The sequence below is a fragment of the Mirounga angustirostris genome, unplaced genomic scaffold, assembly GCF_029215605.1.
Source record: "Mirounga angustirostris isolate CCGP_5_RB_7025 unplaced genomic scaffold, mMirAng1.0.hap1 SCAF_2, whole genome shotgun sequence".
Taxonomy (NCBI): domain Eukaryota; kingdom Metazoa; phylum Chordata; class Mammalia; order Carnivora; family Phocidae; genus Mirounga; species Mirounga angustirostris.
In genome coordinates, this window is record NW_026991710.1 from 97,022,598 (window position 1) to 97,047,462 (window position 24,865).

Consider the following 24,865-nt stretch of genomic DNA (forward strand, 5'->3'; position numbering starts at 1 on the left):
GAATTCAGTGAAGCCATCTGGTTCTGGGCTTTTCTTTGATAGGAGGTTTTTGATTATGATTTAATCCCTGTACTTATTACAAGTCAGTTCAAACTCTGTTTCTTCATGATTCAGTCTTGATAGATTGTATGTTTCTGAGAATATATTTCTACTGGTTACCTAATTTTTTTTAAGATTTTATTTATTTATTTGAGAGACAGAGAGAAAGCATGGGCAGGGGAGAGGGGCAGAGAAAAAGGGAGAAACAGGCTCCCCGCTGAGCAGGAAGCCCAACGTGGGGCTCAATTTCAGGACCGTGGGATCATGACCTGAGCCAAAGGCAGATGCTTAACCATCTGAGCCACCCAGGCACCCCGCTACTAGGTTACCTAATTTGTTGATATAGAATTATTAATTTCTTATTCTTTTCATTTTGTGTCATCACTTGTAATGTCTGCTTTTTTTTTATTTGACCCTTATCTCTTTTTTAATCTAGCTGTTTATCAATTTTATATATCATTTAAAAAATTATTAGTTTCACTAATCTTTTTTCTATTCTTTCTATTTCATTTATATGTGCTCTAAACTTATTTCCATCCTTCTACTAACACTGAGCTCAGTGTGTTCTTTTTCTAATTTCTTAAAGTGTAAAGTTCGCTTGTTTGAGGCTTCCTTCTTTTTATTTTTGATTGAATTTTTATTATTTTTTGAAGTATTGTTAACATACAATGTTACATTAGTTTCAGATGTACATTAGTGATTCAATAACTCTATACATTATGCTACAGCTCACCACAAATGTAGTTACCACCTGTCAGCATATAACATTATTATAATACCATTGACTGTATTACTTATCCTGTACCTTCCATCCCCATAACTGGAAACCTCTACCTTCCTCTCCCCTTTAATAATTTTGCCCATCCCTTATCCCTTCCACTCTGGTGACCACCTTTTTTTCTATATTTATAGATCTGTTTCTGCTTTTTGGTTTATTTTAGATTCTACATATAAGTGAAATTATACAGTGTTTGCTTTCATTGTCTAAATTATTTTACTTAGTATAACACCCTCTATGTCCATTCATGTGGTTGTAAATGGCAAGATTTCAGCCTTATTTGTCTGAGTAATATTCCACACCCCACATCTTCTGTATCTATCAGTGGACACTTAGATTGCTTCTATATGTTGAGTATTGTAAATAATGCCTCAATAAACAGGGATGTATACATCTTTTTGAACTAATGTCCCCCCCTCCATGGATAAACACCCAGTAATGAAATTACTAGATCATATGGTATTTCTACTTTTAATCTTTTCAGACTCCTCCATAGTGTTTTCCACATTGGCTGCACTAATTTCTAATCCAACAAATAGCACACAAGTGTTCTTTTTCCTCCACACCCTTGCCAATGCTTGTTATTTCTTGTCTTTTTGATTCTAGCCATTATGACAGATATGAGGTGACATCTCATTGTAGTTTTGATTTTGTATTCCCCACCTTATTAGTAATGTTGGGCATCTTTTCATGTGTGTGTTGGCCATCTGTATGTTGACTTTGGAAAAAATGTCTATTCAGGTATTCTGTCCATTTTTAATTGGATTATTTGTGGTTTTGGTCTTGAATTGTATAAGTTCTTTATATATTTTGGATATAAACCCTTATCAGATATATCATTTGCAAGTATCTTCTCCCATTCAGTAGGTTGCCTTTGTTTGTTTGTTTATGGTTTCATTTGCTGTGCAAAAGCTTTTTATGTTGGTATAGTCCCAGTAGCTTATTTTTGCTTTTGTTTCCTTTGCCTGAGAAAACATATCTAGAAAAATGTTTCTGCAATCAATGCAAAGAGATTACCCCTATGTTTTCTTCCAGGAGTTTTATAGTTTCAGGTTTCACATTTGGGCCTTTAATCCATATTCAGTTTATTTCTGCGTATGGTATAAGAAAGTGGTCCAGTTTCATTCTTGTGTGTGTAGCACTCCAGCTTTCCCAGCATCATTTATTGAAGAGCCTCTCTTCTTTATTGCATATTTTTGCTTCCTGTGTTATAGATTAATTGACCATAAAAGTGTGGGTTTACTTCTGGGTTCTCTTTTTTGTTCTATTGATCAATGTGTCTATTTTTGTAACAGTACCATACTGTTTTCATTATTAAATCTGGGATTGTGATGCCTTCAACTTTATTCTTTCTCAAGATTGCTTTGGCTATTTTGTAGTTCCATACAAATTTTAGGATTATTTGTTCTAGTTCTGTGAAAATGCTATTGGTATTTTGATAGAATTACACTGAACTTGTGGATTGCTTCGGGTTGTATAGACATTTTAACAATATTCCTTCAATCCATGAGCATGGTATGTCTTTTGATTTTGTTCATGTTGCCTTTAATTTCTGTTATCAATGTTTTATAGTTTTCAGAGTACAGGTCTGTCACCTCCTTGGTTAAGTTTATTTCAAGATTTTTTTTTTTTTTTAGTGCAATTGTAAATGGAATTGTTTTCTTAATTCCACTTTCTGCTACTTCATTATTAGTGTATAGAAATGCAACAGATTTCTGTATATTAATTTTATATCTTCAAATTTCCTGAATTTAGTCTAATATTTTTTTGGTGAATACTTTATGGTGTCCTATGTATAACCTATCATCTGCAAATAGTGACAGTTTTACTTTCTCTTTACCAATTTGAATGGATGCCTTTTATTTCTTTTTGTTATCTGATTCTTTTGGAGAAGACATCCAGTACTATGTTAAATAAAAATGGTAAGAGTGGCCATCCTTCTTTTGTTCCTGATCCTAGAGGAAGAGCTCTTAGTTTTTCACCATTTAGTATGATGTTAGTTGTGAGTTTTTCATATATGGACGTTATTATGTTGAAGTATGTTCCCTCTAAATCCACTTTGTGGAGGTTTTTTTAATCAAGAATCGATGTTGAATTTTGTCAAATGCTTTTTCTGCATCTGTTGAGATGATCATATGATTTTTATCCTTCATTTTGTTAACTTCCCCTTCTATATTTGGGTCTAGTTTCAGAATAGATATTAACTATTCTTTAAATATGTGGTAGAATTCAACTGTGGAGCCATTTGGTTCTGGACTTTGCAAGTTTTGTTTTTGTTTTTGTTTTTGTTTTTCCAAATTCATTTCTAGTAATCAGCTCAAATTTTCTATTTCTTCTTGATTCAGTTTTGGAAGATTGTATGTTCCCAAGAATTCATCCATTTTTTTCTAAGGTGTCCAATTCATTGGCATATAATTTTTTACAGTAGTCTCTTATAATCCTTCCTTTTTCTGTGGTGTTCTTTGTTACTTCTGATTTCTAATTTAATTTATTTGGGTCTTTTTTTATTCTTGATGAGTCTCAATAAAGCTTTATGAATTCTGTTTATCTTTTCAAAGAAACTGCTCTTGGTTTCATTGATCTTTTATATATTTTTTAGTCTTCATTTATTTCTGCTCTGATCTTTATTATTTCCTTCCTTCTAATAATTGGGTTTGTTTGTTCTTTTCCTAGTTCCTTTAAATGTAAAGATAGATTGTTTGAGATTTTTCTTGGTTTTTGAAGTGGGCTTGTATCACTATAAATTTCTTTCTTAGAACTGCTTTTACAGGGCACCTGAATGGCTCAGTTAAGTATCTGACTCTTGATTTTGACTCATGTCCTAATCTCAGGATGATGAGATGAAACTCCACATCAGACTCCACACTCAGTGAAGAGTCTGCTTTGGATTTCCTCTTCCCCACCCCCCAACACCCCCCTTGCACATGCTAAATTAATTAATTAGTTAATTAATTTTAAAAATCTTTAAGGAAAACAAAACTGTCTTTACTAGTCCCAAAGTTTTTGGACCACTTTTTCTTTTGCATTTGTGTCTTATATTTTATTACTTGATTTTTTATTTATTGATCCATCATTGTTTCGTATGATGTTGTTTAGCCTCCACATGTTTATGGATGTTTTTTTCCAATTTTTTTCTTATGATTTCTAGTTTCATACTATTATGGCAGGAAAAGATGTATGATATAAATTCAATCCTCTTAAATTTGTAGTTTAACATCCTGGATATTTTATGTGTATGTGAAAAGATTTTATATTCTGTTGTATTGGGATGGAACATTCTATATATATCTGTTAAGTCCATCTGATCTAATGTATTGTTCAAATAAACTATTTTCTTATTGATTTTTCTGCCTGGATGATCTATCCAATGATGTAAGTGGGATATTAAAGTCCCCTACTATAATTGTATTAATTCCAATTTCTCCCTTTATTTCTGTTAATATTTGCTTTATATATTTAGGTGTTCCTATATTGGATGCAGAGATAATTACAATTGCTATATCCTCTTGTTGGATTTATTCATCATTATGTAATGCTTTTTTTGTCTCTTGTACAGTGTTTTTGGTTTTTTTTAAGTCTATTTTGTCTGATATAAGTATTGCTACCCTGGCTTTTGTTACACTTCTGTTTGCATGGAATATCTTTTTCCATATAAAGTATCTTTATCCCTCCACTTTCAGTCTGCATGTGCTTTTAGGTCTGATGTGAGTCTCTTCCAGGCAGAATATGTCAATTTATAAAATTAACATTTAAAGTAATTATTGACAGGTATGTACTTATTGTCATTTTATTTGTTTTCTGGGTTTTTGTTTTGTTTTTTAAGTTCTTCTCTGTTCCTTTTTCTTGCTCTCTTTCCTCATGATTAATGACACTTTAATGTTATTCTTGGCTTTCTTTCTCTTTACTTTTTGTGTATCTAATATAGGTTTTTGTTTTGTAATTATAATGATGCTCATATATAACATTCTAGGTATAGCAGTTTATATTATGTTGGTGACCACCTAAGTTCAAACACATTCTAAAAAAATTATTTTTACACTCCCCTCCATGTTTTAAGTGCATGTTGTCATATTTTACATCTTTTTATTTTGTGAGTCCCCTTAAGAATTTTTTAGATATAATTGATTTTACTACTTTTGTCTTTAACCTTCATACCTTATAAGTAATTGCTCTATTATCTTTATGTTTATTTTTATTTATGAAAAATTTTCCTTTCATAATTTTCTTCTAATTATGGTCTTTTCTACTTAAAGAGGTCCTTTTAATATTTCTTGTAAGGCCAGTTTAGTGATAATAATCTTTAACTTTTGTTTGGGAATATCTTTATTTCTCCTCCAATTCTGAGTGATAGCCTTGCCAGACAGAGTATTCTTGGCTTGTAGGTTTTTGTTTTTTGTGTTGTTGTTGTTGTTGTTTTCCTTTCAGCACTTTGAATACATCATGCCACTCCCTCTGGTCAGCAAACTTGTGCTAAAAATCAGCTGATAGCTTTATGAAGTTTCCCTTGTACATTACTAGCTGCTGCCTTTCAGCTGCTTTTAAAATTATCTCTTTATCTTTAATTTTTGACATTTTAATTATTATATGTCCTGCTGTGGGCCTCCTTGGGTTCATCTTGTTTGGAACTCTGTGTTTCCCAAACCTGGACATCCATTTCCTTCCCCAGGTTAGGGAAATTTTCAACTACTATTTCTTCAAATAAGTTTCCTGTCCCTTTCTCTTCTCCTTCTGGGACTCCTATAATGTAAATGTTCACTTCATGTTATTCAAGAAATCCCTTAATTTATACCCATTTTTTTCTTTTTTATGTTTGCTGTTCAGCTTGCATGCTTTTTATTGCCCTGTCTTCCAGATCATTGATCCATTCTTCTACATCTTTTTTGCATCTTCTAATCTGTTGATTCCCTCCAGCATACTGTTCATTTCAATTATTGTATTCTTTAACTCTAATTTGCTCTTTTTTATATTTTCTGTCTGTGTTGAAGTTCTAAGTTAATCCATTCTTCTCTCCAATCCATTGGGCATCTTTATGACCATTACTTTAAACTCTTTATCAGGTAGATTGGTTATCTCCATTTCATTTAGTTCTTTTTCTAAGGTTTTGTCATTCTCTTGTTTGGAGTTTATTCCTCTGTCTCCTCATTTTGACTGAGATTCTGTCCTTGTTTTTATGAATTAAGCAGAACTGCTACTTCTCTTAACTTGAAAGAATTATCTTGTGTATAGTCGTCCCCTGTGTAGACTATGGTACCTGGTGACTTTGGCTGGCTTTTGGAGCTGTGGTTGGTATGGGCTGGGGGTCCCAAGGTACTCTGTATAGAGGGTGCCCTGGAAGGACACCTAAAGCTGAAGCGGATGTCGGCTGGGGTCGTCCTGGGTCTCTCTGTGCAAAGGGCCCACACATGGGACAACACAACCCAATGTGGGCATAAGCCAGGAGGACCTCATGCTCTCTGCACAGAAGGTGTTCTTACAGGACAGCTGAAGATGCAGTTGGCTCAAACTCAGGTGTCCTAAGTTTCTTAGTACAGGGAGTACCTTCATAGGCCAAGGTAGGCATGGCTCAGGCTGTCCCAGGGTACTCCATGCAGGAAGTACCCTAACAGGACAGCTGGAGCCAAGGTATGGTTTGAGGTAGGGTTCCTGGGGCACTTCTCACAGGGGAACTCTGGCAGAGCCAATGTGGGCATGAGCCAAGGGTCCCAGAGTATTATGGGCCTAGGGCATGCAATCAAGTTTTCTAACAACAAAATGGTGTGGACCTGAAGCGTTCCTGGATACTTTGTGCCTGTTACCTTGGCAAGATGGCTGGAGCTGTAATGAGAACCGACCAGAGAGATGTTGGTATGTACTATGCTGAGACTGCCTTGGTAGGACACACTGATGTGGGATAGGGGCTTGGGGATCGGGAGGTAAACTAGATCTAGCACCCAGACTCTTCTCCCATCTACTCTGTCAAGGTGGATGATGAATGTAAGCCATGATGCTCTCCAGGTGCTCCAATCTGCAGAGAATTCCACTAACTCTACTGTCATTTGGAAGAATTTTAGGACTTAATTCTTTATATTCTAGTTGTTTTTTTAAATCAGAGGGTTTTTTTTTTTTTTTTCTGTGCCCACTGGCAGACAGCTCTGCTCACAGTCCCTCATGCTAGTCCCATTATGCTACTGGACATCAGAAGAAAGCTGGGGTAGCAATCCTCCTATCAGACAGATTAGATTTTAAACCAAAGACTGTAGTAAGGGATGAAGAGGGACACTATATCATACTTAAAGGGGCTATCCAACAAGAAGATCTAACAATTATAAATACTTCTGATCCTAACTTGGGAGCAGCCAATTATATAAACCAATTAATAGCCAAATTAAAGGAAGACATTGATAATAATACAATAATATTAGGAGACATCAACACCCCACTTAAATATTCTTAAAACGTCTATGCTACCCAAAGCAATCTACACATTCAAAGCAATCTTTATCAAAATACCATCAATATTTTTCACAGAGCTGGAACAAACAATCCTAAAATTTGTATGGAACCAGAAAGGACCCCAAATAGCCAAAGGAATGTTGAAAAAGAAAAGCAAAGCTGGTGGCATCACAATTCCGGACTTCAAGCTCTATTACAAAGCTGCAGTCATCAAGACAGTATGGTACTGGCACAAAATCAGATACATAGATCAATGGAACAGAATAGAGAACCCCAAAATAGACCCTCAACTCTATGGTGAACTAACCTTCAACAAAGCAGGAAAGAATATCCAATGGAAAAAAACAGTCTCTTCAATAAATGGCACTGGTAAAATTGGACAGCCGCATGCAGAAGAATGAAAGTGGACTATTTTCTTACACCATACACAATGATAAACTCAAAATGGATGAAAGACCTAAATCTGAGACAGAATCCACCAAAATTCTAGAGGAGAACACAGGCAGCAACCTCTTTGACCTCCACTGAAGCAACTTCTTGCTAGACATGTCCCCAAAGGCAAGGGAAACAAAAACAAAAATGAACTATTGGGACTTCATCAAGATAAAAAGCTTCTGCACAGCAAAAGAAACAGTCAACAAAACTAAAAGACAACCTACGAAATGGGAGAAGATATTTGTAAATGACATATCAGATAAAGGGCTAGTATTACAAATCTATAAAGAACTTACCAAACTCTACATTTTAAAAAACAAATAATTCAGTCATGAAATGGGCAGAAGACATGAATGGACATTTCTCCAAAGAAGACATCCAAATGAGCAACAGACACATGAAAAAATGCTTAACAGCACTTAGCATTATGAAAATACAAATCAAAACCACAATGAGATACCACCTCATACTACTCAGAATGGCTAAAATTAACAAGTAAGGAAACAACAAATGTTTGCGAGGATGTGGAGAAAGGGGAACCCTCTTACACAGTTGGTGGGAATTCAAGCTGGTACAGCCACTCTGGAAAACAATATGGAGGTTCCTCAAGAAGTTAAAAAAGAGCTACGCTATGACCCACCAATTGCACTACTAGGTATTTACCCCAAAGATACAGATGTAGTGAAAAGAATGGGCACCTGAACCCCAATGTTCATAGCAGCAATGTCCACAATAGCCAAACTGTGGAAAGATTTGAGATGTCCAACAACAGATGAATGGATAAAGAAGATATGGTGTATATATATATACTATGGAATATTACTCAGCCATCAGAAAGGATGAATACTTACTATTTACATTGACATGAATGAAACTGGAGGGTATTATGCTGAGTGAATTAAGTCAATCAGAGAAAGACAATTATTATATGGATTCACTCATATAGGGAATGTAAGAAACAGCATCAAGGATGATCATAGGGGGAAGGGAGGGAAAACTCAATGGGAAGTTATCAGAGAGGGAGAAAAACCATGAGAGTCTCTTAACTCTAGGAAAGAAACTGAGGGATGCTGGAGGAAGGTTGGTGAGGGGATGGGGTAATTGGGTGATGGGCATTAATGAGGGCATGTGATGTGATGAGCACTGAGTGTTATACACAACTGATAAATTATTGAACAATACATCTGAAACTAATGTACTATATGTTGGCTAATTGAATTTAAATTAAAAAATAAAACAAAAACTGAAAATAGTAAATATTAGGAAGTGGGGAAATTTAAGCTTTTGTACACTGCTAATGAGAATGTAAAAAGGTGTAACCAATGTGGAAAACAGTATGATAATTCCTCAAAAATTAAACGTATAATTACCATGTGATTTTTTAAGTTTAAAATTCTTTCCAAATAGAATAGCTTTTAAAATTTATCTTATTTTATTTAAATTCAATTAATTAACATATATTGTATCATTAGTTTCAGATGTAGAATTCAGTTATTCATCAATTATATATAACACCCAGTGCTCATTACATCACGTACCCTCCTTAATGCCCATCAAGCAGTTACCCCATCATCCCATCCACCTCCCCTCCAGCAACCCTCAGTTTGTTTCCTATAGTTAAGAGTCTCTTATGGTTTGTCTCCCTCTTTAAAAAAAAAAAAAAATTAAGAGTTCTTTTCCTTGTTTAAACATTTTAAAATACATTTTTAAATGATACAATATTGAAACTAGTTTTCAACACCATCCCAAATTTCCAGGTGCTAAAATTTAAAGTGCAAAATATACATTGAATATAGATCTTATTTTTTTTCATTTGGCCATAATATTTTACAAATTATACAGAATATTTTACAGTTTAAAACTGGTCTTGTTCTAATGTAATTCATTAAATGCTATTACAAAAATATTTAAGATTGACTTTCCATTTTTAAAAATATCAAAGTCTGAGCCCCTAAAAATAAAATATATTAAAAATATGGGGTGATATTATGTTTTTAAATTAAAAAATACTAACATCATTTGAGAATTTCAGAAGTAACCTGTAATATTATTAGAATTTGCCATATTTTAACTATATAAAAGTCCAAAATAATAAAATGTTATTACATGCTTATTATAAAATAGTCCATATTTTTAAAGATCACTAAAATGTTTTAAAATCTTGTCCTGGGTATGAGTATATTTATTCATTTTCATTTAATATTTTACACATATGTGTATATGTATGTATGTTCATTAAATATAATAATGCAATCTAGAAGAAAGAAAATAATTAGAGGATTACAAACCAGACACATTTCTTTTCCATATCAGCATTTTCAGATACTTAATATATATTTTCAAGGATAAAGATTATGACATAATGTTATAAGCATCCAGTAAAGAGCTCCTAGGGTTCTGTATCTTACTTGTCATAAACTTGGAGATCTATAATTTTTACTTTAAAAATAAAATTAAAGTGAAACATGCACAAAACTATCATTAACTAGATTTTGCAGTGGTATAATTTTATATGTATAATCATAATGCATCAGCTGACATTTTTGAGCTTCAAGTAAAATTGTGTTTTTTTTATATGCAGTGAATTTCATAATGTACCATAAAATACTGAATTTTAAAGAACACTTGAGAAGAAAAATGAGGGAGAGTTATTTTTTGAACTGCAAAAAGGGTCTTTTTTTTTTTTTTTGAGAATGGTTTTACATATTTAATCCTAAATTATGATTAGTCTGTCCCTCTGGGGGTGGGGGTGGTGGTAGAGCTGTTTTCCAAGCAAAACCTTTATAGAATTCAAGGACTATAAAGTTAAATCAGGAAACATTTCATGGTCACAAATTGTGCTTTTTAAATAACATTACTCAGTGACATTCATTCTATTTTACTGTAGGCAGTGAAGTTTGAAATCTGAGCTATAACTTGATAAAAGAATACTGCCATACATTTCTCCAACTGTAACTATACTAAATGCACTTCTAAGATTTATGCCACTGAGGTTTAACTTAAAACTGCCCGATCCTATGATTAAAATTATATCTATTTAAAAATTGATTTTACAGTTGTTACAACCTTACAGAAAAATTGCAAAAAAATAGAAAAAAAAAAACCCTCAGTATTCACTTTACTCAGATTCACCAATTACCATTTTGCTATTGTTTAGCATTCTGTTTTTCTCTTTATACTAATATATATAATATATATAACCCATATACTATATATGTGGATTGGACAACAATATATATATATATATATATTGGTGTGTTATTTTTTTAGCATTCTGTTTTTCTCTGTATACTTATATATATGGATTGGACAGCAATGTGTGTGTGTGTGTGTGTGTGTGTTGAACCATTTCACAGTGGTTGAAAATATCATGCCCCTTTACTTGCAAATATTTCAGTGCTCCTGTCGCAAAAGGATATTCCCCTACTGAACTGTATTAAATTATCAAAGTAACAAATTTAACATTGATACAATAATCTGTAGTCTGTATTCAAACCCACCAAATATGCCAATGTTAATTAGCGAAATTCCTGGGGAATGTAGCTTAAACTTTTTACTGGTTTAACCGGAGGTCTAAATAAGCATTTCTTCTTTCCAACATTTCAAGCACATACCATCTCCTTTTTGGCATTTACCTTAAAATATAAGTGTTAAATCTCTCAGCACTATAGAATACATCCCGAATATTTGAATTAATATGTACACTTACCTTACAGGAATTTCTACATTAGTCCGTATAGCTTCTTTGAAATTTTCATAGTTACAGTTGTGATATATAACAACCCCTCTGTACAATGAATTATTACAGTTAACTTCTGTGGCTTTATATTGTCCCACCATGTAATGTTGTATTTGAATAATGGAAATATAAATAATACCAAGGGTAGGTTAAAGGGTTTTTGTCCATATCAAAAAGAGAAAAAAAGTTCTTGATAAAATTGCAAAAGCAGACCTACTTGGAAATAGTAAAAACTCCAACCTGCCAGTGTGGACTCAGTCTTAGAGTGGAAGTTTATTTTCCTTCCACTGCAAACCAGAGAAAACCTTTTTATCTTATATTGATTGATACAGGGGGCAAGAGCTACTGCAGGAAGAAGTGAGAAATGTTTTGCCCAAGTGAGGATTTTAGATTAACCTGACTGACGGATTGGACGGGAATATTTACTCTGGAGATACTCTCTTTACAACATAATTAACTAATTTAAATGAATTAAATACTTAATTGGCTATCTTGAAAAGGTAGTCTCAGCATTCCTAAGGGTAAAATATATTATCGTGAGTCAACATGACCGAACTGTTTTCATTAATTTATCTCCAAATTAACTCCTTGCCTATATATTTTTTGCATTTTTATTGCATTTAAATTCCTCACCATTAATCTTATGTCTCAATCTAGAAAATGATAGCATTACCCTAGATTCTTTTGGTTTTTTTTAAGATTTTATTTATTTAGTTGACAGAGACATAGCAAGAGAGGGAACACATGCAGGGGGAGTGCGAGAGGGAGAAGCAGGCTTCCTGCAGAGCAGGGAGCCCGATGTGGGGCTTGATCCCAGGACCCTGGGATCATGACCTGAGCCAAAGGCAGACATTTAATGAGTAAGCCACCCACACGCCCCCCCCCCATGATTCTTTTTCATTCTGAGAATGCAGTCATTAGAGACTAGAACATTTTTAACTTCTAAACCTAACAAACACATTTTTTTTATTCACATTGTAAATGTAATCCTTACTATTCCCAACATAGGAAAAACTTGTACTTCCAGTCTAAGACCTGGCCAGTCCTCCCAAATTATGCCCATGATCTTTATAAAATAGATATTCAGTTATGGCTTTTTCTCTGATTAAAATAACTATAAAACTTTCCATAGTTGAAAAAAAGTCCTCAGTATGTCATTATAATCTGCTTACCTGTCTCTTACCATGATTTTTTTCTTTCAACATCTGTATATTCTGACCATATTGAACACACTCCACAAATTCAAATGACTGTATCATGGCTTTCAGTTAGTTTTCATTTATTATTCATTAGTTTTGATGGGAATATCCTCCAGCCACAACCTCCAATTGCCACTCAAAGCAATGGAAAAAGAATAGCTTTTAAAGCCAGACATTGGAATTCAAATTTTTATTTTACCTTTTTATGCTGCAAGACTTTTGACAATTATTCAAAATTCCTAATATCTCTTTCCTATCTAAAATATTATTTTGTAATATTACCTTCAAAAGTATGTCATGAAGACAGATTTTGAAATAGATATAGAATCTAGCTTCTGATAATTTCCCATTTGGGTCTCCATCCTTGACTTAACTGCCTAGTTTATATCTTCATATAGATGTATACAGGCATACTTTGAAGATACTGTGGGTTTGATTCCAGACCACTGTAATAAAGCAACTATCACAATAAAGTGACTCAATGTTACAGACAGATGTGCTGTCATCCAGGCTTTGTTGTTCAGTTTATAGAATACAGGCAGAATAGATATAGCACAATTCTTAAAGGACCTAGGATTGTTGGAATGGTAAATAAGTATTGGTTTCAACTTAAAGCCACCAGCTGCATTAGCCCCTAACAAGAGAGCTGGCCTGTCCTTTAAAGCCTTAAAGCCGGGCATTGATTCTCCTCTCTGGCTATGAAAGTCCTAGATTCCATCTTCTAATGGGAGGCTGTTTTGTCTATTCTGAAAATCTGTTGTTGAGTAGCCACTTTCATTAATTACCTTAGCCAGAACTTCTGGATAGCTTGCTGCAGTTTCGACATCAGCACTTGCTACTTCACCTTGCACTTTGATGTTATGGAGAGGGCTTCTTTCCTTAAACCTCATGAACTACCTCTGCTAGCTTCCAGCTTTTCTTCTGCAACTTCCCCACCTCTCTCAGCCCTCATAGAACTGAAGAGAGTTAAGGCCTTGCTCTGGATTAGGCTTTGGTTTAAGGGAATGTTGTGGCTGCTTTGATCTTCTTTCTAGACCACTAAAACTTTCTCCATATCAGTAATAAGGCTGTTCTCCTTTCTTATCACTTACATATGCATTGGAGTAGCACTTGTAATTTCCTTCAAGCACGTTTCCTTTGAAGTCACAACTTAGCTGACTGGTGCAAGAGACCTAGCTTTCAGCTTTGGCTTTTGACAGGCTTTCCTCACTAAGCTTAATCATTTCTAGCTTTTCATTAAAAGGAAAATAATGTGTAAACCTCCCTTTTACTTGAAAACTTAGAGGCCATTATAGGATTACTAATTAGACTAATTTCAATATTGCTGTGTCTCACATAATAAGAAGGCCCAAGGAGAGGAAAAGAGATAGGGGAATGGCTGGCTGGTTATTGGAACAGTCAGAACACATAATAATTAAAGGACCTAGGATTAATAATATTAGCATCAAAGATCATTTCTGAGGTGCCTGGGAGGCTCAGTTGGTTAAGTGTCTGACTCTTGAGTTTGGTTCAGGTCATGATCTCAGGGTCCTGGGATCGGCCCCATGTCAGGCTGTGTGCTCAATGAGGAGTCAGCTTGAAGATTATCCCTTTCCCTCTCCCTCTCCCTCTGCTCATGTTGTTTTATGTTCTTATATGAGTCAGCTTGAAGATTATCCCTTTCCCTCTCCCTCCCCTAGCTCATGCTCACTTGCTCTCTCTCTCAAATAAATATCTTTAAAAAAAGATAGCTTCTCACAGATTACCATATCAAATATGACAATGAAAAAATCCAAATTGTGAAAATACCAAAATGTGATACAAAAACACAAAGTGAACAAATGTTGGAAAAATTATTTTAACTGACTTTCACAATGCAAGGTTGGTACAAACCTTTATTTTGTAAAAAAAAATTGTAATGTGCAATAAGATGACATGCAATATAATGAAGTATGTATGAAGTGTAGTTGTCATGATGAGCACAGGGTGATGTATGGAATAATATACTATATTTTATATATATATTTATATTATATAATATCTTAACTAACTAGAATTAAAATAAAAACTTAAAAAAAAGACTTGTTTATGTCTTACCATATAATCTATACCAGATAATGTGACATGTGCACATGAGAAAAATGTATTTTCTGTTGCTTTCAGATGGAATCTTATATGTCAACTCTAGTCTAATGTGTTGTTTCTGTCTAATGTTTTCGTATTGATTTTCTGTCTGGATAATCTTTCCATTAACAGAAAGTGGAGTAGAAAAAGCTATTATTGTATTACTGTCTATTTCTCCATTTTGATTTGTTCATATTCACTTTATATATTTAAATAGTTATATGTTGGATGCACAAATACCTACAAATGTTCTATCCTTCTTTAGGATACAACCCATTATCATTATGTAATGACCTTCTTTGTCTTTTACTATAGTCTTTGTCTTAATGTATAATTTGTCTGATTTAAATATAGCTACCCCTAGCTTTGCTTTCCATTTGCATAGAATATCTGTGCTTTACCTTCAATTTCACTCTGTGTGTACTTATATCTGAAGTGATTCTCTGTAGGTAGCTTATGGATGGTTTACTTTTTTTTATACATGCAGGCTCTCTTTATCTTTTGATTGGAGACTTTAGTCCATTTACAATTAATTATTGATAGATATGTGCTATTTGTTTTCTGACTGTTTTATTTCCCTGTTTTCTTCTTGCCCTGTTTCTTGTAATTTGTTGATTTTCTGTAGTGTTATATTTCCTTTCTCTTTATATTTGGAGTATCTAATGTTGGTTTTTGCTCTGTGGTTATCATATAGGAACATAAAACAACATGTATTTATAACAGTCCATTTTTAGTTTGATAACAACTTACAATTGAACACATTCGAAAGTTCTATGTTTTTAGGCCCCCTCATTTTTCTTTTATTTCTGATGTCACAATTTCCATCTTTTTATCTTCTGTATACTTTAACAAATTATTGTATTTATAGGTATATTTACTACTTTTATGTTTTAACCTCCACCTAACTATAAGTGATTACTACCTAAACAACATTTGATAGTCCTGATTTTTACTATATGTTTTTCTTTCCAGTGATATTTATACTTTCTTATTTCCCTGTTACACATTACCACCCTATCAATTCAGCTTAAAAAAAATACCTTTAACATTTCTTGTAAGACCATAGTACTGGTTATGAATGTCTTTTTTAAGTTGCTATTTTAATTTCAGTTAGTTAACATACAGTGTCATATTAGTTTCAGGTGTATGATATTGTGATTCAACAATTCCATACATTATCCTGTGCCTGTCATGACAAATATCCCCATCACCTGTTTAACCTGTCTTCTGACACACCTCTCCTCTGGTAACCATCATTTGTTCTCTATAGTTAAGAGTCTGTTTCTTTGTTTCTCTCTCTCTTTTTTCTCCTTTGTTCATTTGTTTCTTAAATTTCACATGAGTGAAATCATATGGTATTTGTCATTCTCTGACTGACTTATTTCAATTATCATTATACTTTCTAGCTCCATCCATGTCATTGCAAATGGCAGGATTGAACTCTTTTTTATAGATGAACAACATTCCATTATATATATGTATGTGTGTATATGATTGTATATATATATTTAATTAGTCTCCTCTATCTATTCACTAATTGATGCACACTTGGGCTGCTTCCATATCTTAGCTATTGTAAATAATGCTGCTATAAACATAGGGGTGCATATATCCCTTTAAATAAGTTTTTTTTGTTTTTTTGGGTTGTTTTTTTTTTTTTTTTACAAAATATACTAGTGCAATTGCTATAGTTTTATTTTTAACTTTTTTGAGGAACCACTACTCTTTTCCACAGTGGCTGCACCAGTTTGCATTCCCACCAACAGTACAGGAGTGTTCTCTTCTCCACATTCTCTCAAACACTTGTTGTTTCTTCTGTTGTTGATTTTAGCCATTCTGACAGGTGTGAGGTGATATCTTATTGTAGTTTTTATTTGCATCTCTCTGATGATAAGTGATGTTGAGCATCTTTTCATGTGTCAAATGGCCATCCGGTAGTCTTCTTTGGAGAAATGTCTGTTCATGTCTTCTGCCCATTTTTAATTGAATTATTTATTTTGGGGGGGTTTGAGTTGTATCAGTTCTTTATATATATTGGGTACTAACCTTTTATTAAATATGTCATTTGCAAATATCTTCTCCCATTCTGTAGGTTGCTTTTTAATTTTATTGATTGCTTCCTTGATGTGAGAAGTTTTTTTGTTTTTATGTTGATGTACCCCCATAGTTTATTTTTGCTTTTGTTTCCTTTGTCTCGGGGACATATCTAGAAAAATATTGGTAATGCCAATGTCAGAGAAGATACTGCTTCTGCTCTGTTCTAAAATTTTTATGGGTTCAGGCCTCACATTTAGGTCTTTAATCATTTTGAATTTGTTTCTGTGTATGATGTAAGAAAGTGGTCCAGTTCTCCCAACACCATTTGTTGAAGAGACCGTCTTTTTCCCATTGCATGTTCTTTCTTGCTTTGTCAAAGATTGACTTATAATTGTGAGTTTATTTCTGGGCTGTCAATTCTGTTCCATTGGTCTTTTGTGGTTCCATACAAATTTTAGGATTGTTTGTTCTGGCTCTGTGAAAAATGCTGGTGGTATTTTGATAGGGATTGCATTAAATGTGTAGATTGCTTTGTGTAGTATATTCATTTTAATGATATTTGTTTTTCCAATTCATGAGCATAGAATGTCTTTCCAGTTCTTTGTGTCATCTTCAATTTTTTTTCATCAGTGTTTTATAGTTTTCAGAGTACAGGTCTTTCACCTCCTTAGTTAGGTTTATTCCTAGGTATCTTATTTTGGTTGTGATTGTAAATGGGATTGTTTTCTTAATTTCTTTTTCTGCTACTTCATTATTGGTGTATAGAAATGCAACAGATTTCTGTATGTAGAATTTGTATCCTACAATTTTACTGAGTTCATTTATCAGTTCTAGCAGTTTTTGGTGGAACCTTTAGGGTTTCTATATATACCATGTCATCTGCAAATAGTGAAAGTTTTACTTCTTCCTTAATGATTGTGATGCCTTTTATTTCTTTTTGCTGTCTGATTGCTGTGGACTTGCAGTACTATGCTGAATAAAGGCAGTGACAGTGAACATTCTTGTCTTGTTCCTGACTTGATCATGGTGAATAATTTCTTTTTACTATATTGTCAGACTTGGTTTACTAGTATTTGTTGAAAATTTTTGCACTTGTGTTCATTAGAGATATTGGCCAGTAGTTCCCTTTTTTGTGGTGTCTTTATCTGGTTTTGGTATCAGGGTAATGCTGTCCTCATAGAATGAATTTGAAAGTTTTCCTTCCTCTTCTATTTCTTGGAAAAGTTTGAAAAGAATAGGTATTAACTCTTCTTCAAATTTTGTAGAATTTGTGTGTGATGCCATCTGGTCCTTGGCTTTTGTTAAGAGATTTTTGATTAATGATTCAATTTCATTGGTGGTAATAGGTCTTTTCATATTTTCTATTCCTGCTTCAGTTTTGGTAGGCTATATGTTTCTAGGAATTTTCCATTTTTTTTCTAGTTTGTCCAATTTGTTTGCATATAATTTTTATATTATCTTACAATTTTTTTATATGTCTGTAGTGTTGGTAGTTCTCATCTATAATTTGTGATTTTGTTTATTTGAGTCCTTTCTCTCTTTTTTTCTTGATAAGTCTTGTTAGAGGTTTATCAATTTTATTGATTTTTTTTTTTTCTCAAAGAACCAGCTCCTGGTTTTATTCATCTGTTTTGTTTTGTTTTGTTTTGTTTGCTTCTATATAATTTATTTCTGTTCTAATCTTTATTTAGTTCCTTCTGCTTGTTTTAGGTTTTGTTTGTTGTTCTTTTCCTAGCTGCCTTAGGTGTTGTTAGGTTTTTTGAGATCTTCTTGAGGTGAGCCTCTATTGCTATGAACTTCCCTCTTAGAATCATTTTTGCTGGGCGCCTGGGTGGCTCAGTTGGTTAAGCGACTGCCTTCGGCTCAGGTCATGATCCCAGAGTCCTGGGATCAAGTCCCACATTGGGCTCCCCGCTCGGCGGGAGGCCTGCTTCTCCCTCTCCCACTCCCCCTGCTTGTGTTCCTGCTCTCGCTGTCTCTGTCTCTGTCAAATAAATAAATAAAATCTTCAAAAAAAAAAAAAATCATTTTTGCTGCATCCCAAAGGTTTTGAACCATTGTATTTTCATTTTCATTTGTTTCCATATACGTTTTTATTTATTCTTTTACTTCCTGGTTGACCCATTTATTATTTACTGGCATGTTATTTAGCCTCCATATATTTGTGATCTTTCTATATTTTTTCTTATGGTTGATTTCTAATTTCATAGTGTTGTGATCAGAAAATATGCATGGCACGACTTCAGTCTTTTGGAATTTGTTGAGGTTTGATTTGTGGCCTAATATGTGATCTATGAAGAACGTTCTATGTGCACTTCAAAGAATATGTATTCTGCTGTTTTGGATGGAATGTTCTGAATATATCTGCTAAACTCCTCTGGTCCAGTTTATCATTCAAAGCCATTATTTCCTTGTTGATTTTTCTCTTCCAATGATCTACTGATAGAAGTGAGGCATTAAAGTTCCCTACTATTATTGTACTATTATTGATTAGTTCCTTTATGTTTGTTACTGTTTTATGTATGTGGGTGCTGGCATTTTAGGTGCCTAAGTACTTACAATTGTTATATCTTTTTGTTGGAATTTCCCCTTTATTATTATATAGTGTTCTTACTTAGTCTCTTGTTACAAACTTTTTACAGTCTTTGTTTTATTTTTTTTTTAAGATTTTATTTATTTATTTGACAGAGAGAGAGCACAAGTGGGCAGAGTGGCAGGCAGAGGGAGAAGGAGAAGCAGGCTCTCCGATGAGCAGGGAGCCCGATGCGGGGTTTGATCCCATGACCCTGGGATCATGACCTGAGCTGAAGGCAGCCGCTTAACTGACTGAGCCACCCAGGCACCCCACAGTCTTTGTTTTAAAGTCTATTTTGGGGCACCTGGGTGGCTCAGTCGTTAAGTGTCTGCCTTCGGCTCAGGTCATGATCTCAGGATCCTGGGATTGAGCCCCACAGTGGGCTCCCTGCTTGGCAGGAAGCCTGCTTCTCCCTCTCCCACTCCCCTTGCTTATGTTCCCTTGCTCGCTGTGTCTCGCTGTGTCAAATAAATAAATAAAATCTTAAAAAAAAAAATAAAGTTTATTTTGTCTGAGATAAGTATTGCTGCCCCAGCTTTCTTTTGACACTCATTCACAAGATAAATATTCTTCATCCCCTCGCTTTCAATCTGCAGTTGTCTTTAGGTCTCAAATGAGTCTGATGTAGGCAACATATACATGGGTCTTGATTTTTTATCCACTCTGTCACCGTATGTCATTGGTTTGGAACATTTAGTCAATTTACATTCAAAGTAATTATTGATAGGTGTGTATTTATTGACATTTTGTTACTTGTTTTGTGGCTCTTCCTATAGTTTTTCTCTGATCTTTTCTTTTTCTCTTTCATGGTTTGCTGTTTTTCTTTATTAATATACTTAAATTCTTTTCTCTCTTTTCTTTCTCTTTATTACTGGTTTTTTATTTGTGGTTACCATTAGGTTTGTATATAACATCTTCTGGATATAGCAGTCTATATTCAGTTAATGATAACTTAATTTTGAGCCCATTCTTTACTCCTCTCCCCTGCCCCATGTTTTAGATATATGGTGTCATATTTTACATCCTTTTATTCTGTGAATTCCTTAACTGTTTTTTACACACATATTTATTTTTTCATATGCTCATTTATGGTTTTCCCTTTCTAGTCAAAGAATCCTCTTTAATATTTCTTTTGGGCTGGTTTAGTGGTCATGAACTTTTAAATTTTTGTCTGAGAAACTATTCTCCTCTTCTGAATGACAGCTTTGCTGAATAGAGCATTCTTGGCTGCAGATTTGTCCCTTTCAGCACTTTGAATATCTCATTGATAGTCCCTTCTGGTCTGCAAAATTTCAGCTGAAAAATATGCTGATAGCCTTATGGGGTTTACCCTTGTATATAACTGTCTTCTTTTCTGTTGCTGTTTTTAGGATTTTTCACTACTTTTTGCCATTTAAACTATTATGTGTCTTGGCATGGACCTCTTTGGATTGATTTTTTTGGCGGGGGGGGGGGAATCTCTGTGCCTTCAGGATCTGGATATCTCTTTCCTTCCCTGATTACGGAAGTATTCAGCTGTTATTTCTTCAAACATACTTTCTGTCTCCTTTTCCCTCCTCCCCCTCCTCCTCCTCCTCCTCGTCTCCAGGAATGTAAATGTTATTACATTTGATGGAGTCACTGAGTTCCCTAAGTCTATTCTCATTTTGCATAATTTTTTCTTTCATTTGTTCAGCTAGACTACTTTCCATTACTCTGTCTTCCAAGTCATTAATTCATTCCTGTGCTTCTTTCAGCCTGCTGTTCATTCCATCAAGTGTGTGTGTCTTTTTGTTTATTGAGCCCTTTATCTCTGCTATGTTATTCCCTATGTCTGTGTTAAGAATCTCACTGATGTCTTCCTCTCTTTTCTCAAGTCCAGTGAGTATGTTTATGATCATTACTTTAAATTCTCTGTCAAACATGTTACTTATATTTGTTTCACTTAGATCTTTGCCTGTGGCCTTGTTCTGTTCTTTCATTTGGAACAAGTTCTTCTGTCTTCTCATTTTGTCTAAGTCTCTGTGCCTGCTTCTGTGTGATAGGAAAATCAACTACATCTACTATCCTTGAGGGTATTAGCCTTATGAAGAAGAGGTCCTATAGTGCCCTGCACTGTAGTGTCCTCTGTTCCCCAGGGCCTGGTGCTTCAGAGAGTATTCCATGTGCTCTGCTGCTGTGTCCTGGTCACTTTATCCTTCAGGCCAGTCATCTGAGAAGCTCTTTTTGCCTGTTCTAGTCAGTGTTCAGGGCAGGTCCTTGGCCTGAATGTGGCACATTTTAACTAGGTGTGTTCTGTTCTCCTTGTGAAATGAAACCTGTCACCACTGCCGCCAGAACCAAGGTCCTGCAAAACTCCCAGTTCAGGAGATGTGGTGTGCGCAGGGGATTGAGCTGGTCTTCTGGATGAGGGGGCATGATGTGCTGGGACTGAGGCAAGTCTGACTGTGAAGGGCACTTTCCCAGAGCATGGTGGGGGACAGGGTCTGGTGTAAGCATGTTTGGTAAAGAGTATAGGCACTGCACTGGTTCCCACAGGTGGCTCTGTGTTTATGCTGAGGGGTAGGGAAATGGCACCTGCCAGTTGTTTTGTTCCCAGAGGGGTCTTTCCGTGAACACTGCCTCTTTGGGACTTGCTCCAAGATAAGCAAATAACCTCCTCACTATGTTCCCCACATACTCTTTATATTACTGTTTCCATGCAGTATGTCCACAGGCTGTTTGCCCCTCCTTCTTTCCAAGAGTAGTCCCAATGCCTCTGGCTCTTTTGACCCAAGCCTGTGGACCTTTAGAACAGGCTTTAAGCCCTGCTGGTTGTAAGAACTCATGAAATTTGGCGCCTCTTGCTTTCCAAGCCAATTGCTATTGGGATTCATTTCCCCCGTGTATTCACTTGTGTGTTAGCCTGTCTCTTGCCCTTCTCTGTGACTGTGGCTCCCTTCCATCACAGCAGCCATGATCTATTTCTCTACCAAACCGCCTCTCCATATTTCTTACTTTCTTCAATGTGCTCTGTTCTCTACCTTTATTTTATTCTTTCAAAGATTTTCTTTCTTTATTTGAAAGAGAGAGAGCATGAACAGGGGTGGGGGAGAGAGAGAAGCAGGCTCCCCACTGAGCAGGGAGCCTGATGCAGGGCTCGATTCCAGGACCCTAAGATCATGACCTGAGCTGAAGGCAAACGCTTAACTGGCTGAGCCACCCAGGAGCTCCTGTTCCCTACCTTTAGTTGTGAGGTTTGTTCTGTCAGTCTTCAGCTTAATTTCTTGGGTAGGATGATTTGATAGTATTCAGTTGTATTTGTGGGACATGGCAAATCTAGGATCCTACTCCACTGCCATCTTCCTCTCTTTGTGGTAAGGAACTTCTTTAGCTTTTGCTTATCTGGAAAACTTTTTATCTCTTTAATTCTGAAGAAAATCTTTGCCAGTAGAATATTCTTGGTTGGTAACTTTTTCCTTCAGCACTTTGCAGGCCAGAAGTGTGTGGAATAATATATTGAAATTTTCTGCTAAAAAATCTGCTGATGGGGTGCCTGGGTGGCTCAGTCAGCTAAGCATCCGACTCTTGGACTCTTGATCTTAGCTCAGGTCTTTGGGTTCATGTTATTTGACATTATCTAGACTTCCTGAGTCTGGATGTTTGTTTCCTTCCCAGGGTAGGAAAGGTTTCAGCCATTATTTCTTAGAATAAATTTTCTGCCCCATTCTTCCTTCTCCTTCTGGGACCCTTATAATGTGAGTGTTGGTCTGCTTGATGTTGTTCCATAAGTCCCTTAAGCTATTTTTCCCTCTTTTCATTTTTTTTTCCCTGTTCTGATTAGGTAAGTTCTACTGCCATATCTTCAAATTCACTGATCTTTCTGTTTTATATAGCCTGCTGTTGAGCCCCTCTTTTGTATTTTTTAGTTCAGGTTATTGTATACTTCATTTCTGTGACTTCTATTTGGTGCTTTCTTATATTTCCTATCTTTTTTTTTAATTCTCACTTTGTTCATACATTCTTCTAAGCTCATCTTTATGGCTTATTTTTGAAATCTTTTTCAAGTAAATTACCTATCTCCATTTCATTAAAGTCTTTATCCGATTTTTTTTTTTAATTTTCTTTAGTTTGGAACACATTTCTCTAGTTCTTCATTTTCCTTGACTCTCTGTATCTGTTTCTATTCACTAGATAAAATAACCCCATCTCCCAGTCCTGAAAGAGTGACCTCTTATAGGTAATGAACTTTAAAGTTCAACAATGCTCTCTTTGTTTTATCTGAAACCTTTGTGATTGTCCAAGCCACCTACTTTATTTTTATTAGTTCCCAGTAGGTGAGGGTGTAAGAATACCCACCAGTGTCCCTAAGAGAAGGATCTCAGCACGTAGTCTCAGGATGATTGGAAGCCAGACCCTCATGAGGAAGCTCTTAAGTTATGCAAATATATCTTTTTCAGGGGAAGACTGGGAGATGGGCTTTTCTGTCTGTTACCTCTGAGCTGAGCCCTTTGAAGATAGCCTGTTAAGAAGTGTATTTTATGGAAAGACTGTGTCTCAGGCTCCCTTACCCTTTTGATGTGGGTTTATTTTTTTCTCATTTGTCCAATGTGTAAGAGCCACTTAGCTAGTTCCCCCAGAAGAAATTGTTCCATACGTCTCTATAGATTAGGTGTGTCCATGAGAGGAGGTAAGTTTTGTTTCCTCCTACATTGCCATCTTTTACCAGAACCCGGGTTATCTTTTTTTTTTTTTTTTAGTTTTTTTAAATTTTATTTTATTATGTTATGTTAGTCACCATACATTATATCATTAGTTTTTGATGTAGTGTTCCATGATTCATTGTTTGCGTATAACACCCAGTACTCCATTCAATACGTGCCCTCCTTAATACCCATCACCAGGCTAACCCATCCTCCAACGCCATCCCCTCTAAAACCCTCAGTTTGTTTCTCAGAGTCCATAGTCTCTCATGGTTCCTCTCCCCCTCCAATTTCCCCCACCCTTCATTTTTCCCTTCCTACTATCTTCTTTTATTATTTTTTTAACATATAATGTATTATTTGTTTCAGAGGTACAGGTCTGTTTTAATAGTAAAAACATTCTCAAGTTTATATTGATAAATTTTTCAATATTTATATTACTATATTAACCTAATTGCTTGAAAGAATCTCTGCTTTACCTGTTCCCAAAAAGTAACACATAAACAGAGAGAGTATGGAATACTATATTACTCTACCAGTGGGCTATATGATTCAAGGTGCTGTGGGATAGTGACCTAAAGAGTTTTAGAATCCCAATTATTTAGTGGGAGTGTTACAAAACACACTCTTAAAATTCTTAGAAGCCTTTGTGTCTAACGGAATCTCTGGGGTGCTCTTAAATCTTTCTGGACTCTCAATCAAGGATCTTACAGCCACACTCTTTATTTGAACTTTACCCTAAGGTTATACTTATGATCAGAACCATGGATTTGATCTTTTCCCAGAAGCTATTTCCTTCATGGATATTCTTTAAGATACTTGTTATGCTAGTAGTCTGCTTCTGGGTACCAAACACTGCCAGTTATC

The 24,865-nt window shown here is 35.0% G+C and overlaps 1 long non-coding RNA gene across 1 annotated transcript in view; it reads right to left on the minus strand.

The window, feature by feature from the left end:
- Positions 1-24,865, minus strand: part of LOC123848297 (uncharacterized) — an 844,895-nt gene that overhangs the window by 45,924 nt on the left and 774,106 nt on the right. The gene's annotated exons all lie outside the window — the stretch shown is intronic.